Here is a 19367-nt window from a genome sequence, read left to right as displayed (position 1 = left end):
GTTTAAAATACTATAGGAGTATTTTGGAATACTAAAAGACTCACATTAATCCCAAAATCACATTCAGAAGATAAGAATCAAACAAGAATTAAAATACCATAGGAGTATTTTAGGATCCATAACTAACCTTGTGTGAAGAACTAAAAAGATCCTTATTGATATACCTACAATTATAGAGTGTATACTCACAAGGTTATATATAGTAAGGATCCCATAGGCTAAGAATGTGCGGTTTCACCCTATTTCCTTTTCCTCGTTGGGATGTGGATCTAGAGTAGTATCACATATTCGAATGCCTATTGGAACTAAGCTATATATGATTTGTATACCCTGTGTAATCGTAGTAGGACTCGATATGGATCACCCAGTGAAATGTTAATAATCTCTTAGGATTCTTTAGACATTTCCATTCTCGCACGAACCCTGTAGAACACCCTACCCACTTCAGTGCTCGACAGAAGAGTTGATTTAGACCCAGAAGAGGTTCATTGAGAAGATTTCCGGTTCGGAAATAAATGAACTAGGTCGAGACTATTGAATTCACCAAGTGCCTATATCTTTTAGGGACATCGGTGAAGAAATTCGCCTAAGCTTCCGAGATCCCCAGTCATCTATCATGAAGTGGTGGCACCTATAGTTGAATTCGGAAGTAAGGCGGAGTAGAAATTCAATATCTCTATAAGAGAAGAGAACCCTAGGTAACTACCCGAAGAAAGCCAATGCCGGTCCCGGTCAGGGATACGAGAAAGACAGAGGGAGCCAGTACGTGGAACCCGAGAAGTGTCTTTTCCTCGTGTTCGTCACGCTAATACACCCATAAAATAATACAATTTAGTGAGTTAGGGGTTACACTACTCACGCTATGTGTTAGGTAAATCGCCTTTTTCCCGTTGCAAGTAATACGCTTAGAGCGGATCCCCACACCTCTATTGAGGTTGTTTAGCCATAAGTCTTCATGAGCTTTTCTTCCCGCGGTCTTCGTTCCGAACTGTTCTCAAATCTTTCCAGGCCAGAGAGTGAAACCTTCCCAGTATAAGGGTAACTTAGTAGGAACGACTCGCATCTTATGGCTTTTCCGATACACATACTCCTACCTTGCATACCAGGACTACATCATAGGGATGTAGGTCGACACTCAGACAACCAATACCCAAAGCACGGGAAAAATGTAGGCCTAACATAGTAAGGATAGATATGTCCAGGGTTAACCTTCGTCTCTCGTCAGCTTGTGTTCCTTTTCCATGTAGGAAAAAAAAACCATGCCTCCGAGCAAGCGTAACCAATCCACTAGCAAGAAACCTACTCTCCTACTCGATGAAGCTACGTTCCAAGTTGCAGTCTCGGCAGCCGTAGCAGCTGTCCTGGCTCAACTGAATGCTAATAATGCCAATGTTAGCAAGAGCCCTATCGGAAATTTCGATCCTAGTAGTAGACAGCAGCAACCAACCTCTGCATACCCAGCCACCCAAGAACCTCACTCTAATCCATTGAAGAGAAAGATCAACATCGAGGAAGGAAGTACCTCGGCTCAAGGACCTTCTGAAGGGCAACAAGCTGAGACGGTCAAATTCCCTGCCAACCCTTCTATCCCTACACCTAGGAGACCATACCTAGGAAACCTTTCCCACTGCAGCAAGTGTAGCTACCATCATCATGGTGTACGCCGGGAGCTCTATGGTACTAGGTGCCATATGAAGGGCCATGCTGCTCGTGTCTGTAGAACTCTGGTTGAGTTTATTAAATCAACCGCCAATGTGGCAGACAACCCAGTTTACCACCTATGTGGGATGGACACTTCAAGAAGAACTATACAAACTGAAGGAAACAACAAAGACTCGGGAGGAGTCTGACTCTACTGCTTAGGGAGAAGCATCCAGGAACCCGGTAGAATTTTAAGTACGTCTCACTGTTATAAAAAGGCTAATCCTAAGTGTAATTATTTTCCATTAAGGCAAAAGTCGCAGCACTGTTATAAAATTTAAAATTCATCAGGTAAAACTATAATGGCTAAATATATATGTTATGGCCAAGTATGATTGAGATGGATAGACCTAGAGTGAGTGAAGGCCGCCTCATTTCTTGTTCCTCGTTTGGTTGTGGATTTAAGGCGGAGTCACTCAGTCAACAGTCGTCCCCACCTTAATTATACATGAGTAGTATATGTGAAGGCGATTATAGAAATGCCTCGTGAGAATCCATTCATAAAAAGGTACTCTATTCAGAAACAATCAGGACTCTCTATAGTTTCGCGTCGACTCTATCGGTCCAAGTATCCGCGGCAATGATACACAGGACGAAACCCGAGACGCCTAGAACTTGTGTGCCCGTTCGGCACATGACTCTATTGAACCTCATTCTATATCATCTCGAAGTATGCAAATTTTGACGCCTCTATTAATCATGGTTCAACTTTGTGCGACCATGTGTAAATCCTTAGTGCTGTGTAAAAAGAACTTTCTCCATAGCCGTTCGGCAAATAAAGGTTCTTCCAAACCTAAACAAAATAAAAATAATAAAGACTAATACGATCCTCCAGTCGTCACTTTTATTTCAAACCTTCCGAAGTACCCAGGGTAGGGGTACCGCGTGCTGTTGACCAACCCTCAGAAAGACCCTTCATCCTATCCCATGGAACAGGAGCTAGAGTCAAGAGAACCCCTACGGATTGAGCTACTATAATGACCACAAGTCCGAAGTTTGTTGTCATTCCGGTTAAGCCAACATAGTAGCTAACACCCTCGGTTGGTAAAGAAATCTGAGTCGTAAGAGTCAAGGACATTGACTACGACCATCCATTCACGCTTAATCCCCCGAATTAAGCTTTGCAACGGATATCCCTTAAATCCGAGAGTTGCGATAAATTAAACTCTGAGAATAGTGGATGAGAGGATTAAAGTTTCGAGTGATGGAACCTTATACTCACTAGATTGACCTAGACTGAGAAAGATCAGAACCTTCAGAAGAGTAGTTGTTGAAGATGTTCGCACTACTCAAGCATTTCGTCCACCCCGTTACAGACAAGTAGTGCCTAGGATCCTCCGCCCTCTCGCATGGAGGAAGTCACTGCCGCCTTGTAGGAGATAGACTGCATTCTCCGAAGAGAACACTAGAATACCGAGAACCACAGGATAACCTTCGCAGCCAAGAATACTTGATCAAAGTGCGAAAGTAGTGACGATAAGTCTTATAACCCAGATCCCGAAGAGATTATAGACTTGACACCAGTCTAGGTGTTAGTCGATGGGTTATACAAGAGAAACCGCTATCCGCACTAAAATAAACCAACGTCTTAGAGATTCAATGGACTACTAGGTGTTCCACGAATACTATCTCACACAAAAATAGTAGAACGGCCTCCTGAGATAGTCCAACACTCGTCTGGTGAAACTGTATCTCCTTGACCCTGAGGGTTTCCGTTAGAAATATCTCAAGAATCAGAAGTGCAGGTTCATTTTATACGAGATTGAGATATACACTCTGCTGCAAACAGATACCCGTAGACACACAACCCATCCGATGATCTAGAAAGTATCTAAAAGCCAAGTGACAGGAAACGCGAAACCAAGGACAACTCGAGCTTCCTAAGAACCCACCCTGAAGGACTACACCTCCAGTATGAAAGAGAATGTTTGGAAACTTTGGAATGGGGATCACGCCAGTGATGATCTCGCCATAGAAGTACACTATGTTCTAAGTACTGAAAGGCTCTACCCTTCCAAGAGCTTAGGACCATCTGAGAATACTCACGGAGATCGGTCCAACCCTCGTCAGACCCCTTCTACTTTCGGATATTCCACAAGTTTCACACCAGACCAATCCAATTCTTAGACTTGATCAGTACGTACCCGACGCCACTCTTCCTATCCCACTCATCTTTATAGAAACCATTGAGAACCCTAACTTCGGAGACATACCTGTAGGAAATCGCTCACTGCACGAGACGGAATCCGCATCCCGTAAGTGAAGGTTTGTTGGAATGACAGACTCAGGCCAGAGATCACTTAGGAGTGCGAGGACAAACCAAATATGAAGTACCCTCCTGCCTCTACTCAGTTATTCATACCTACTTCCTTGCCTAAACCTGAATTTCAGGACGAAATTCCCTCTACGGTGGGATGATGTGACAACCCGAAATTTATTCCGTCATTTTTAACCTCCTTCCGTTAATAAGCCTCCTTTTATTAAACTGTCCGTTAACCTTTTGGAAGAGGTTAATTAATGTGGGACTTTTATAATGACTTGGTAAAGGTTGAAATAAATTAGAAACACCCACAAAATGCCCTTAAAAATGTTTAGTTTAAACCAAGTCAAAATTTGCTCGTTTAATCAGGTGCGACCAAAAAGCCCCGTTTAACAGCATTATCGGGTAGATTTCCACTGAGCCCCAAGCTCAACCCCTATATAAGGGAGAGTAAACTCCATTTCCACCTTTTTCACTCTCTCTCTATACTCTCTCTCTCTACAACTTATTTTTCGAGCCAAAAATCGTCCGTTTCGAGCCTCAAACGAGTAAGCAATCTACCCTAACTCGTTGTATAGCTTATCTAGCATGCAAATTCGAGTTTAAGACATAAAATAGGGACAAAATTATGTGTTTATGGCCCAAGAACACTCTTGGACCGTGAAAACCAATTAATGGGGTTTTTAAGCCCCAAAACCCCCTCCAAATTACACCTAAGGCTTAGATATGACTTGTAGGCTTATGGAATCGGACTTAGAACACCTTCAACTATAATTTTTGGGAGTAAACTTGAGTTTACTACCCAAGAACTTGTTTGGTCTGTAAACTCCTCTTCATGGGGAGTAAACTCATATTTGAGTGTTTAAAAGCCACTTAAACACCTCAATAGCCTTAGATTAAATTCTAGAATCGACCACCAATAAGTTAGGGACCTTAAACTTGATTAAAACAACTCCATAAGGAGTTCACGGCCGTAAACCCCTCATGAATGGGTACCTGGGCCATAAACTCCTATAAAGGGGTTAAATGGTGCCCTAAACTCCCCATTCAACTTAGAAAAATGCATAGGATTTATTCTCTATCATTTAAGCCCTTAAAACACCCAAGGATAATGTCCATAGGGGCTTACAGCCGTAAACTCCTTTGTTTAGGTCCGTAAACTCCCATTTGGTCCATTTAGGTGCCTTAAATCCATTATACACTTTATATTTGGACCTAGCAAAATTCCACAATCAATATAAGGCGTTTTAGCATCCTAGAACACCCTCACCATGAGTTTACGGCCGTAAACTCATGGGAAGTTGTCCTAGGGCCGTGAACTCTATATAGAGTTTACTCTTGAAGAGTAAACTCCCTATCTAGGCCATACACGCCCTTAAAAGTTACCCGGGACACTCCTAGCACTTTATCAAAAGTGTTTTCCACGCTTTAGGATCCGTATACTTTTTTAATTAGTATTATATGTGCTAATTGTAGGTAAACATATGTTATCATATGTTAATAGGTCACTTAGTGTGTTTAAGTCCTTACTTGACACCGAGCACCCAACCGGCAACTTCGTCGGATCCACTTACATCAGGTGAGTTCATACCCCTGAATGAACCTTTTAAATGTTTTTACATGTTTTTATGGGGGGGGGGGGGAATACAAGTTAAACATTCCGGTTATCATATCAATCACATGTGATTGATAACCCGCATGCTCAAGGATTTACTACACTGTTAACTGTTTTACCGAGTATTATACTGTATATGTTTTTCTAAAACGTCGTTACTTGTTCAACTTTTACTTATATTGTTTTATCAAAGTTTCATTTAAAACTTGTTTATGAAAGGTTTCCAAAGAAATACTAAAGGTTGTCAAACTTATTTTATAAAGGAATACCAAGCCGTGATTTTCTTAAGTATAAAGGTTTTTCCCTAAAGTTTTTCATCAAAGTTTTCTTCCATGTTTTTATACTCCTACTTGGCTAAGATACCACTGCTTCACTTGTACTTAGGGGTTGTTTGGTAGCCTCTTAATTATTTAGATTAACAGTGTTTGGTTGCCTATGAATTAAAGCCTCTTAAACTTTTAGAAGCCTCTTAAATTTCAGACTTCAACGTATATCTGAATAGAAAAGAAACGCGCTTTTCCCTCTTTTGCCCTCATACACGTTCTGTGATTCATCATCCCTTTGGTATTTCCCCACATTTGACCAACTCCAACACCGATCATCTCCTCCCATCGGCGACCAACTCCGTCAACCCCCTCCCATCGTCGACCTCGGACAACATAGCCGCCCCTATCTTCTACCTTACACACACGAGTTTCCGACAACTTCTTATATTCACTCCTACCACCAAGTTCAGAACGCTGGCACCAATCTTCGAACGCTTCTTCGACAACGCCATCGTCGCCAGTGGTATCGGCCATCGACAGAGCTGACGACCGCGGAACCGCCTTGGCGCACAAGGTTTGTTTTTCTCTAATTTTTCTAAAAATCGATTTCTGTGAAATCTGTTCTTGACATCTACACATGAAATCATTTTCCCCCTAATTTTTTGTTATCTATGATACATGATTTTGAAGGCTGATCGACTGCTAGGGTTGTTTGACTAATTTCAATTTTGCTGCACAGGAATGGAATTGAGGTGAAAACTTGTTTTTTTTTCTCCTGAAATCACATTTGGTGTATAGTTTTATGCAATTGTTGGGTTTTTTTACTTTGTTTTGCTGTGAATCTTGTTTATCTTTGTTTTCTATTGGTTTTCTCTGAAATCTTGCTAATTTCTTGTTTCTCTTTGTTTCTATTGTGAAATGTTGCTGAAATATTCAAAAAAACATTGCTGTGAAATCTTGGTTTTTGCTGTTTGTTCTCTTTCCAAGAACAACACATGAAGTATTTTTTTTTTGATTTGTTGTTTTTCTGAAATTTTGTTATGAAAGTATGCATATGATTTCTGAGAATCTATGGAATATTGTGAAATTATGCTGAAATCTATGAAATTGTGCTAATTTTATTAGTTTGATAATATTGCTGAAATCATATGCTTGTTGTTTGTTTGATGAAATCTGAAATGTGATCATAATTTTGTTGATGAAATTATATGCTTTGTTGTTCTACTTTGATTTGTTGTTTTGCTTGATAAAATATGAATATTAGCTTGTCATGGAATCACTAAATGAAAGTATGATGCTATATCTTGAACAAGTGGTGAATTTAAGTAAAGAAATTGTGAATTTAAGTAAAGAATATGTGGTTTACACCAAAAGGGTATTTTGGGGAACAAGTGAAAATTGACAAGAGAAGAGAAGATATTTACTTTTTAGATATGTTTTAGGTTATCAATGTTTTTGAGCTTTTAATTGTTTTGGATACATCAATTAAGAAATAGGTTTGTCATTTGTGATATGAAATCTTGATTTTCTTGTATTATTGCAATTAGTAGCTTTGGGTATAATCAAGAAATGATAGTGATATGTTTCATTTGGATTTTTGTTTAATCTAGATTTTATATGGTGTTTGTATACTTTATAATTATTCAATAAGTTGATTAAGTTATTTTATAAACAAAAACGTTAAATTCAACAAAAAAAATTAAAAAAAAAAACACAAAAGGGTAAAATGGTCATTTTTATAATTCAGCACCGCAATTCAGAGGTTCCAACCAAACAAAATTTGAAAATTCAGATCTTAAAAATTCAGACCCTCTTAGAAATTCAGACCTCTTAAGAATTCAGCTCTTAAAAATTCAGATCCTGCCAAACAACCCCTTAGTTTAAACTCCTACTTGATAATGCTTTCACTTCGTGATACGCTTATACTTGTTATCACTTATACTTCACTTATAATTGTTACACTTATACCTCACAATTCGCTTATACCTCACGATTCGCTTATACCTCACGATTCGCTTATACCTCACGATTCGCTTATACCTCACGATTCGCTTATACCTCACGATTCGCTTATGCTTCACGATTCGCTTCCACATGTTAAACACTTAAACATAGTTAGATGTATGTCTGTGCTTGTATAGATGCATATAAATAATGTTTGAAGGACTTAGGAAGGCTTGTTCGCCCTATTTCCTTTTCTTCATTGAGATGTGGTCTGGTGGGATCGGATGTCCGTCCGAAGGTCGTTTGATCATTAGTTATATATTATGTATACAAGCATAGTCATATAGGTTTACATTAGTCGGTTCAGTAGTGAGTCTCTATCATTACTCCAGTATTTTACATCAGATCTCACTACACGAGATACATCTTCAGTACACGGCCTTCTTCGTTGTCAAGTTGGTAACCATAGTCTCTTGTAGGGAGAGCGGACATTGTGGGTATAGATCTATACGGGATTGACACCCCCGCACCCTGACTGCTAGCTACAATCCACGACCTACCAAGCCAAGGGGTGATAAATGTCATATTCATACCGACGCTTGCAGGGCGTCAAGTTCTCTAGTTTCTATCAGTATGGTTACAAGTATCTCGACGTTACCTTATAATTCATGGCTTTAAGGTAACGGGTTTTATACACTGTACTCACTGTGTTCACTGTATTCACTGTATCCACTGTATTCACTGTAACCACTGTATTCACTGTGTTCATTGTATTCACTATTTTAGACCGTGCTAGCTGTATCTTTCATTCGATACTGGCTAGGGTCTGTATTCACTGTTTTAGACCGTGCTAGCTATATCTTTCATTCGATACTGGCTAGGGCCTGTACTCACTGTTTTGGACCTTACTAGCTGTAACTTTCATTTGATACCGTCTAGGGTTTGTCTCCACTGCTTTAGACCTTACTAGATGTATCTTTCATTTGATACTGTCTGGGGTCTGTGTCTCCTTTTGTTAAACTGAACCAAGCATGTCGTTCAGTCGATACTCTCCTGGAGTCTATGATAACTTGTGCCTTAGTAAGCAATCCTCACTAATGAGGCATATGTTATTTTCCCTTATATTCTCCTACTTCCTTAAAAATCAAATCCCGTATTTTGATAATGATAATGGTTAAGGGAAAACTAACTTTTTACCACATAACTCTAACCAGTCCTGGTAGAAGACTGCTTTTTAATTAGAAAATATAGGATTTTCTGGAAAGGACTCTAATACACCATTGAACCTAAACTACTACTTATATAAAGTTATTTGAATAAAATGACACTAAACACTTATGAACTCACCAACATTTGTAAAAATGTTGATTCTCGCTTTTCAAATAACTTGTATTCTCATGTCAACATTAGACAGGTACACTCCAGAAGCTTCTGTTGAAGACAGTTTTGTGCCAAGCTGCATCTATACTAGTTTCTGTATTACTTTGATGATTCTATACAATGTAAACTATGTAAAACTATTACTATTAATGCAATGGTTGTTGTACTTTGATTACTATACTACATATGTTGTGATACTTGACATGACGTCATCCACCCCAGAACGTTTCCGCCGTTCCGGTTTTGGGGTGTGACAGATTGGTATCAGAGCATTCTTTAGAGTGAGCTAAGTATATCAATTCATAAAAGATATAGAGCCTATAAATACATAGGGATAAAACACTCTGACCAAGAATTATACTTTAAAATATAACCATATTTTACCAAAGTATAAGAACATCCAGAACCTAAACACTTGAACACAAGTATCACAATAAGAACAAGAATAAAAGTCTTCGAATGTTGAGCATTACCGTCAAACCCGGGAAGTTATGTAATCGTAAGCTGTAATAAATGTAACCTGATCAACTACATTTATTCGAGATGCGATGAACGTGTGCTTAGGAGTGATAGTGGTGTTGCAACAGGTCTGAAACTTACCAACTAGGAAAGCTAGAGCCAAACATAAAGTTTAAAATACTATAGGAGTATTTTGGAATACTATAAGACTCACATTAATCCCAGAATCACATTCAGAAGATAAGAATCAAACAAGAATTAAAATACCATAGGGGTATTTTAGGATCCATAACTAACCTTGTGTGAAGAACTAAAAAGATCCTTATTGATATACCTACAATTACAGAGTGTATACTCACAAGGTTATATATATTAAGGATCCCATAGGCTAAGAATGTGTGGTTTTGCCCTATTTCCTTTTCCTCGTTGGGATGTGGATCTAGAGTAGTATCACATATTCGAATGCCTATTGGAACTAAGCTATATATGATTTGTATACCCTGTGTAATCGTAGTAGGACTCGATATGGATCACCCAGTGAAATCTTAATAATCTCTTAGGATTCTTTAGACATTTCCATTCTCGCACGAACCCTGTAGAACACCCTACCCACTTCAGTGCTCGACAGAAGAGTTGATTTAGACCCAGAAGAGGTTCATTGAGAAGATTTCCGGTTCAGAAATAAATGAACTAGGTCGAGACTATTGAATTCACCAAGTGCCTATATCTTTTTGGGACATCGGTGAAGAAATTTGCCTAAGCTTCCGAGATCCCCAGTCATCTATCATGAAGTGGTGGCACCCATAGTTGAATTCGGAAGTAAGGCGGAGTAGAAATTCAATATGTCTATAAGAGAAGAGAACCCTAGGTAACTACCCGAAGAAAGCCAATGCCGGTCCCGGTCAGGGATACGAGAAAGACAGAGGGAGCCAGTACGTGGAACCCGAGAAGTGTCTTTTCCTCGTGTTCGTCACGCTAATACACCCATAAAATAATACAATTTAGTGAGTTAGGGGTTACACTACTCACGCTATGTGTTAGGTAAATCGCCTTTTTCCCGTTGCAAGTAATACGCTTAGAGCGGATCCCCACACCTCTATTGAGGTTGTTTAGCCATAAGTCTTCATGAGCTTTTCTTCCCGCGGTCTTCGTTCCGAATTGTTCTCAAATCTTTCCAGGTCGGAGAGTGAAACCTTCCCAGTATAACGGTAAATTAGTAGGAACGACTCGCATCTTATGGCTTTTCCGATACTCATACTCCTACCTTGCATACCAGGACTACATCATAGGGATGTAGGTCGACACTCAGACAACCAATACCCGAAGCACGGGAAAAATGTAGGCCTAACATAGTAAGGATAGATATGTCCAGGGTTAACCTTCGTCTCTCGTCAGCTTGTGTTCCTTTTCCGTGTAGGAAAAAAAACCATGCCTCCGAGCAAGCGTAACCAATCCACTAGTAAGAAACCTAGTCTCCTACTTGATGAAGCTACGTTCCAAGCTGCAGTCTCGGCAGTTGTAGCAGCTGTCCCGGCTCAACTGAATGCTAACAACGCTAATGTTAGCAAGAGCCCTATCAGAAATTTCGATCCTAGTAGTAGACAGCAGCAACCAACCTCTGCATACCCAGCCACCCAAGAACCTCACTCTAATCCATTGAAGAGAAAGATCAACATCGAGGAAGGAAGTACCTCGGCTCAAGGACCTTCTGAAGGGCAACAAGCTGAGACGGTCAAATTCCCTGCCAACCCTTCTATCCCTACACCTAGGAGACCATACCTAGGAAACCTTTCCCACTGCAGCAAGTGTAGCTACCATCATCATGGTGTACCCCGGGAACACTATAGTACTAGGTGCCATATGAAGGGCCATGCTGCTCTTGTCTACAGAACTCTGGTTGAGTTTATTACATCAACCGCCAATGTGGCAGACAACAAAGACTCAGGAGGAGTCTGACTCTACTTCTTAGGGAGAAGCATCCAGGAACCCGGTAGAATTTTAAGTACGTCTCTCAAATTCCGATAACTAACCGAGAACATAAAAAGGCTAATCCTAAGTGTAATTATTTTCTATTAAGACGAAAGTCGCAGCACTGTTATAAAATTTAAAAATCATCAGGTAAAACTATAATGGCTAAATATATATGTTACGGCCATGTATGATTGAGATGGATAGACCTAGAGTGAGTGAAGGCCGCCTCATTTCCTGTTCCTCGTTTGGTTGTGGATTTAAGGCAGAGTCGCTCAGTCAACAGTCGTCCCCACCTTAATTATACTAGTCACACCCCCGAACCAGACGGCAGAAACGTCCGAGGGCTATTGTGATTCAATTGAATACCATCACAATGACTATACATGAATCATAACATCATTCATCACCATGCATTGAAATATTACAACCGATATTGTTTACATTCAATACATTGTTTCAAAACATTACATTTCCAAAACATAAACCGTTCGATATTAATTAAACAAACATCATGACATCACTGGACACATTTTTCTTCGATTTACCTGTTACCTGAGAATACAAGTATTTTGGAAAAACGTCAACATATGAAATGTTGGTGAGTTCATAAGTAAGGTTTGAAAAGAAATGATTTGTATAGTTTTGAAAACCACAGAAAATCCGATATTTTCTGGAAAAAAAAAAGGGTTATATATAAGAAAAAGTGTGAAGATCCGTAAGTATGCTTGTTGATTATTGTAAACGTGAATAATTGTTAGACTTTGTATACATCACATAGTTAAGAGCATTGAATTCCCCAGGGAAAACCCGATGTCTTCCCAATACATCAAATTACGTGGCTTAGTTTGTGTTATTCCGATACGACGTTGTTTTCGATAATTCCAGGTGACATTGGATTAATTATGGGTTGTGAGTCGTTATAATCACGCATTAATGAAAATGACTAGTTTACAACTAACAAATACAAACGATCCCTTAGGCGTCGTCCGTACTACTCACTTAATCCAACCACCCTGACTTCTCATAGCCCCACAACCGAGGAGAAAAGAGGGTACGAAGCCCCCGTTATTTCCATAAGTCGTTCAAGTCTATCGTGAATGCGAAAGGCACTTGGCCCGACTCGCATTTGACTTCTCGACTTTGCTAGCAGTACCAAAGGACCCTTGGGGCCCAACAGCATAATAAAGCTATTGAAAGTCCTTTTACACAGAATTAGGTCATATAAGGCCCAATAACATGTAAGCGCGTTCCCTTCGGGTCTAAAGATCATGTCATTGGGCTAGCTAGGCCCAACAAGCATGATTTGAAACTTTCGAGCCCAAAGATTGTGTATTGACTTCTCATAAATTTCCGCGTGTGTATTGAAGTACCATTGTTTATTGATTTTTGATTCGTTATTGATTCGAGACCGAATCAATTCGTTTGGTAACGATATTGGTGTTGAAAGTGTATTTATTATTACGTTTCGCCGGTAGACGTAGTACTCTTATTTTTATTTTAAGGGATTTATTGTTTTAAGAATTAGAGTTTATCTTTTTAAGCCCCATCTTGGAATAAATTTACACTTTTAACCCTTTGTGTATAAAAGAATTTCCATTTTAGTCCTTAAACTATTTTTCTTGACACTTTAGTATCAAAACTTATTGGAAAGACATTTTTAGCACAAATTTACTTGATAAACAACTTAAGTCCTTCAAAAATGAAATGTTCTTGGTTGAAACCTCCATTTTTGCAACTTTTACAATTTTGGCCCAAAATGGAAAAATTTGCAACTTTGGTCCCTTTTTAATTTGAAAAGCATTTTTGACCCTTGAAATAGATTTAGTATACTAGTAATCCCCTGTTTTACAGAATTGTGCAGTTTCAGCCCCTATAATTCAAAGATCTTGCAATTTGGGGCTTTATTGGGCCGCAAAGCCCATTTTGGCCCTTTATGTTTAAAATTCACATTATTAACCCTTCAAAAGTGTTGATATTCAGAAAATACATATTAGAAACTGTTCAGACTCATCTCAACCTTCAGAATTTATATTTTGTCGTTTTGGGCCCCTTAGTTTTGTATTCTTGGCATTTTGAGCCCAAAAATGGGTTTTAAGTCCAAAAATGTTCATATTAACCAACTAGATTATTTTTCTAGACTTGATTAGTGTGAAATGGTATAAGTTATACTTATTTCATTCTTCATATTGTAGATCTTGGTTTTTAGGTTCTTTTTGGCTAGTATAAACATCATAATCACATAAGATCATACATATAAGCATAAAAATCACACAAGGCATACATTTACTCATAGATCTACACATTTTCTTGTATTCTCCCCCACAAAACTTATAAAAACCGAAAAAGAGGGGGTATGAAGCTCACCTTTGGGTGTGTTTTCGGTTTTTGGAAAAAAAATGAGAAGAAATTCAGCCTTAGCACCCTTCCTTGGAAGATTTCGAACTTGAATGCTTCTTAGGTGCTAGATCATGAGTTTGAATGAATTAAGAGGTGATTTTTGGATGAAATGAAGTAGCTAGTTTAAGGATCCAAGAGATTTCTTACCTTAGATGATGATATTTGTGTAAAAATCCCCTTGAACACTTCTTAGATCTCGAAATATGGATGAGATATGAGAGAGTTTTCTTGAGAGAAAGGAGAGTGAAGTGTGTGTGTGTGTGTGTGCTTGAACTCGGCCGAGAGCAAGAGAGAGAGAGTGGGAGAAAAAGAGTTAGCTAGTCATGGAAGTATGTGAGTGCATGGATGTTTGGTTCTTCTTGCATGGAAGTCCCTTAAACAATGGTGAGGTGGCACTCACAAAGTCAACTCTCCTCTTCTTTTGGGCTTGGGCCGAGAATGGGGAGGGTGAGAGGAGGTTTTTGGGCTTTTTGCCCTTAAGCCCATGTTATAGCTAGTTTTGGCCCTAAAAAAAATATAAATGTGATTTTTATGACTTATTAGGCTAGATTAGGTTAATTATGGTCCAAAATGGTTCATATAATTAATCTATTTCATTCTAGGCCCAATATGGCATGAAATATTAAATTAAATGGATGTGGGTCCAATTAGAGCCCATTTAAGAGTTCTAAGCCCAAGATAGCCAAATTGGAAGCTTATTGGTCCATTGGGCCCAATAAGGAAGTCCTAGTCCAAAATGGACTTAAACAAGAACTTATAGGGTTTCCAATTGCTTAATGACTATTTGAATTGCTTGCATGAGATGTTGATTGAAATTTTGCTGTCATAGAGTATGCATCATACATGCTCTTTTGTTTTTGATTCATAATTTGGTTTAAGTGTTGGTTACAAGGCACAAAAATTTCTAATTGTGACATCATCCCCCCGTTAGAGGGAATTTCGTCCCGAAATTCTTTTGAAAGCTAGATTTGAGAATGCTAGAATAGGTGAGGGTACTTTTGCTTCATTTGGTCTTCGCGTTCCCCCTTGAATTCTGGCCTACGCTTCGCGTTCTACCATACTTTCACGATCGGGATGCGGCTTTGCTTGGTACGCTTCACCTCCCTGTCCATGATTTCAACCGGTTCTTCAACGAACAGGAGATTCTCGTTGATTTCAATCTCATCAAGGGGAATGACGAGTGTTTCATCTGATAGGCACTTCTTTAGATTGGAGACATGGAACACAGGGTGTACACTGTTTAGCTCCGCGGGTAGCTGCAGTTTGTTCACCACTAGACCTATTCGGGCAACGATTTTGAAAGGTCCACTGTATCGTGGGTTCAGTTTTCTCCGTTTTCTGAAACGAATGACTCCTTTCCAAGGCGAAACTTTTAACAGCACTCGATCCCCGACCTGAAACTCTAAGGGCTTTCGCCGTTTATCAGTGTAGCTCTTCTGTCGGTCGCGCGATGCTTGTAGTCGAGCTCTGATTTGAACTATCTTTTCCGTGGTTTCATGAATGATCTCCGGTCCCGTTAGCGCCTTGCCCGATGCTAGTGTATTTGCTAGCTGGGTGTCACCCACCTCAGCCCAACACAACGGTGATCTACACTTACGTCCATATAGTGATTCGAAAGGAGCGACTTTGATGCTCGAATGGTAACTGTTGTTATAAGAGAATTCAACTAAGGGTAAGTGGATGTCCCAAGACTTCCCAAAGTCTATCACACATGCACGAAGCATGTCTTCGAGCGTCTGAATGGTTCGTTCGCTTTGACCGTCCGTTTGTGGGTGATAAGCGGTGCTCATGTCGAGATGGGTTCCGAGTGCTTTCTAAAGTGTTTGCCAAAAACGTGAAGTGAATCTACTGTCTATCTGAGATGATAGACATTGGTATTCCATGAAGTCTCACGATTTCTCGAATGTATAAACGCGTCAGTCTCTCCATCTTGTAAGATTCTTTTATTGGCAGGAAATGGGCGGATTTCGTCAGTCGGTCAACTATTACCCATATAGTGTCTAATCCGTCTGACGTCTTGGGTAGCTTGGTCACAAAATCCATATAAATCCCTTCCCAATTCCACTCGGGAATCACCGGTTGCTGTAATAATCCCGAGCGCTTCTGGTACTCCACCTTTACCTTGGCACAAGTAAGGCACTTACTGACATAGGTGGCAATTTCTGCCTTCATGTTAGGCCACCAATACTGTTATTTAATATCCAAATACATCTTGTCCGAACCAGGATGGATGGAGTATCACGTCTTGTGGGCTTCCTTCATGACTACCTTCCTAAATCCTCCGAGTTTAGGGACCCAAATACGGTTCATGAAATGATATACTCTGTCCTCTCTCACCTCTAGGTTCTTTTCCATTCCGCGTAATGCTTCGCTTGCTCCGTTTTCCGTCTTCATGGCATCTGACTGGGCTACCCCGATCTGAGTGGTTAGGTGAGATTGGATGGTTATCGAGAGAGTTTTTGTATGACGATTAGAGTACTCCTTCCGGCTCAATGCATCAACTACTACATTGGCCTTGCCTGGGTGATACTTGATTTCACACTTGTAATCATTTAATAACTCCACCCATCTTCGTTGCCTCATATTCAGCTCTTTCTGATTCAAGATGTGTTGGAGTCTCTTGTGGTCTGTGAAGATGGTGCACTTTGTACGATAAAGGTAATGCCTCCAAATCTTCAGAGCAAAGACCATGGCTCCCAATTCTAGGTCATGGGTCGTATAATTCACTTCGTGCGTCTTTAGTTAGCGGGATGCGTAAGCTATCACTCTTCCACGCTGCATGAGAACACAACCTAAACCCTGATTTGACGCGTCACAGTAGACCACAAAATCTTCCGTTCCCTCTGGTAGAGATAGTACCGGGGCACTGCAGAGCATCTGCTTCAGGGTTTGGAATGCAACTTCTTGTTTGTCCGTCTATTTGAATGGTACGCCCTTTTGTGTAAGCGAGGTAAGTGGCTTGGAGATCTTAGAGAAGTTTTGAATGAACCTCCTATAGTAGCCCGCTAGGCCTAAGAATTGACGAATTTATGTGGGTGTTGTCGGGACTGCCCATCCTTCAACGGCCTTGACCTTAGAGGGATCCACATGAATTCCATCTTGGCTAACAACATGACCTAGGAAGTTCATGCTGTGGAGCCAGAACTCACACTTGGAGAGTTTTGCGTATAGCTTTTCCAATCGCAGAGTTTCTAGGATTTCTCGGAGATGTTGGCCATGCTCTTCCTCGCTTCGGGAATAAACGAGAATGTCGTCAATGAAGATGATGACAAAGTTGTCGAGGAATGGTCGATAGATTCGGTTCATCAGATCCATAAATGCGGCAGGGGCATTTGTTAGACCGAAGGGTATTACGACAAATTCATAATGTCCGTAACGAGTTCGGAAAGCGGTTTTAGGAATATCCTCTTCCCAGACTTTGAGTTGATGGTATCCGGACCGTAGATCTATCTTAGAGAAGTAACTAGCTCCTTGGAGCTGGTCAAATAGATCGTCGATTCGTGGGAGTGGACAGCGATTTTTGACAGTGAGTTTATTTAACTCCGTGTAGTCGATGCACATTCTAAAAGACCCGTCCTTCTTTTTGACAAAGAGGACTGGAGCTCCCCATGGCGAGTAACTAGGTCGGATGAATCCCTTGCCCAGGAGTTCACTGAGTTGGCTGGACAATTCCTGCATTTCAGCAGGAGCTAGCCGGTAGGGCGATTTAGCGAGAGGAGTTGCTCCTGGAACGAGGTCAATTCGGAACTCAACTTGTCTCTCTGGGGGTACTCCAGGAAGATCTTCAAGAAATACGTCTAGGAATTCACGTGCTACGGGAATGTCTTGAATGTTAACCTCTTCCTTGGTTTTATCCACTATGTGAGCCAGGAACGTCAAATCGTTCTTTCGTAGATGCTTCTGTGCCTGGATGCACGAGATGAGGTGAAGGTTCGTGCTAGGTTTGTCTCTGTAAATAACTAGGGTTTCGTGATTGGGAAGGTGAAGGAGAACGGCCTTCTCGTGACACATAATTTCAGCATGGTGGGGGCTTAACCAGTCCATGCCAATAATCACATCGAAACTCCTAATGGAAACAGGCATTAAGTCTATTCGAAAGACGTGTTGATTTAAGGTTAGGGTACATCCGGTGTAGATTTCCCCAGTGGATTCGGTTTTTCCTTTGGCCATTTCCACCGTAAAGGTTTCATTGAGCTTCTGGGTTTGTTGTTTTAATAAATTTTTAAACTTATTGCTCACAAAACTTCGCTCGGCTCCGGTGTCAAATAGGATGCATGCATAAGTGTGGTTTAGGGGAAACGTACCGGTAACAACAGCGGGATCCTGAATCGCCTCCCCCTGACCCATGGTTAGCACCCTTCCTGTTCCTCCATTTCCGGGATTGTTGTTGTTAGGGCAATCTCGGCGGAAATGCCCAGTCCTCCCACACCCGTAGCAGGTGTGGCTAGGCCCTGCATTGTTGCCGCCGGTGTTGATGTTGTTGTTGTTGTTACGGTTGTTGTTGTTGTTGTTGTTGTTTCCCTGTTGTTGATTCTGAGGAGGGTAAGTCCTGCAATACCTTGTCGTGTGCCCCTTCCGATTGCAACTGGTGCACTGCAGCTCCTTGCACTCTCCATTGTGATGGAAACCGCACTTGTTGCACTTGGGAAGATTACCGGAATAAGGTCTAGGAGCATTCGAAGCAGCTGAGGCTGGAGCATGTGGTGTGGCCGGAACTTGTGTGGTGGCAGCATTATCTGCCACTGTCTACTACTTCTTAGAAGTCTCGGGGGCTTGACGCCCCTTCCTCTTATTGTTCTTCCCCTTCTTGCCATCACCTTCCTTCTTTCCTTCAGCCTCCGCTGGCTTCTCACCCTTCTTGTTGTTGTGGTCATACAACTTCTTCGCCAATCTCTTAGCACTGTCGAAAGTTTCGGGATTTGCAGCTATCACTTTCCTTGGATCGGACAGGTTAGTCCCCAAATGAATCGCTCGATCTTCTTTCCTTCCGAGGTGATCATGCCCGGACATAACAGAGATAGTTCACTAAATCTTGATATGTAGGCATCGATATCAGCATTTCGTAAAGTGAGGTTCCACAGCTCTTGCTCCATTTTCTGAATCTCACCATGAGGGCAGTATTCGGCCATCAGCATTTCCTTCATTTCTGTCCATGGCATGGAATTGGCTACGAGGAGTGTCATGGCTTCCACATGCCCATTCCACCAAGTGAGCACTTGGTCGACAAAAGTGCATGCAGCAAACTTTACTTTCATCTCTTCAGGGCAATCACATATCTCGAACACCGATTCCACCTTCTCGATCCATCGTTTCAGGGTGATCACTCCTCCGGTGCCGTTAAAGGTTCGTGGTTTGGCGTTTGTGAAGTCCTTGT

Source organism: Lactuca serriola, chromosome 5 (assembly GCF_051521515.1).
Source record: "Lactuca serriola cultivar US96UC23 chromosome 5, Lser_US96UC23_V15, whole genome shotgun sequence".
NCBI lineage: Eukaryota > Viridiplantae > Streptophyta > Magnoliopsida > Asterales > Asteraceae > Lactuca > Lactuca serriola.
Note: the sequence above shows the minus strand (reverse complement) of the source record.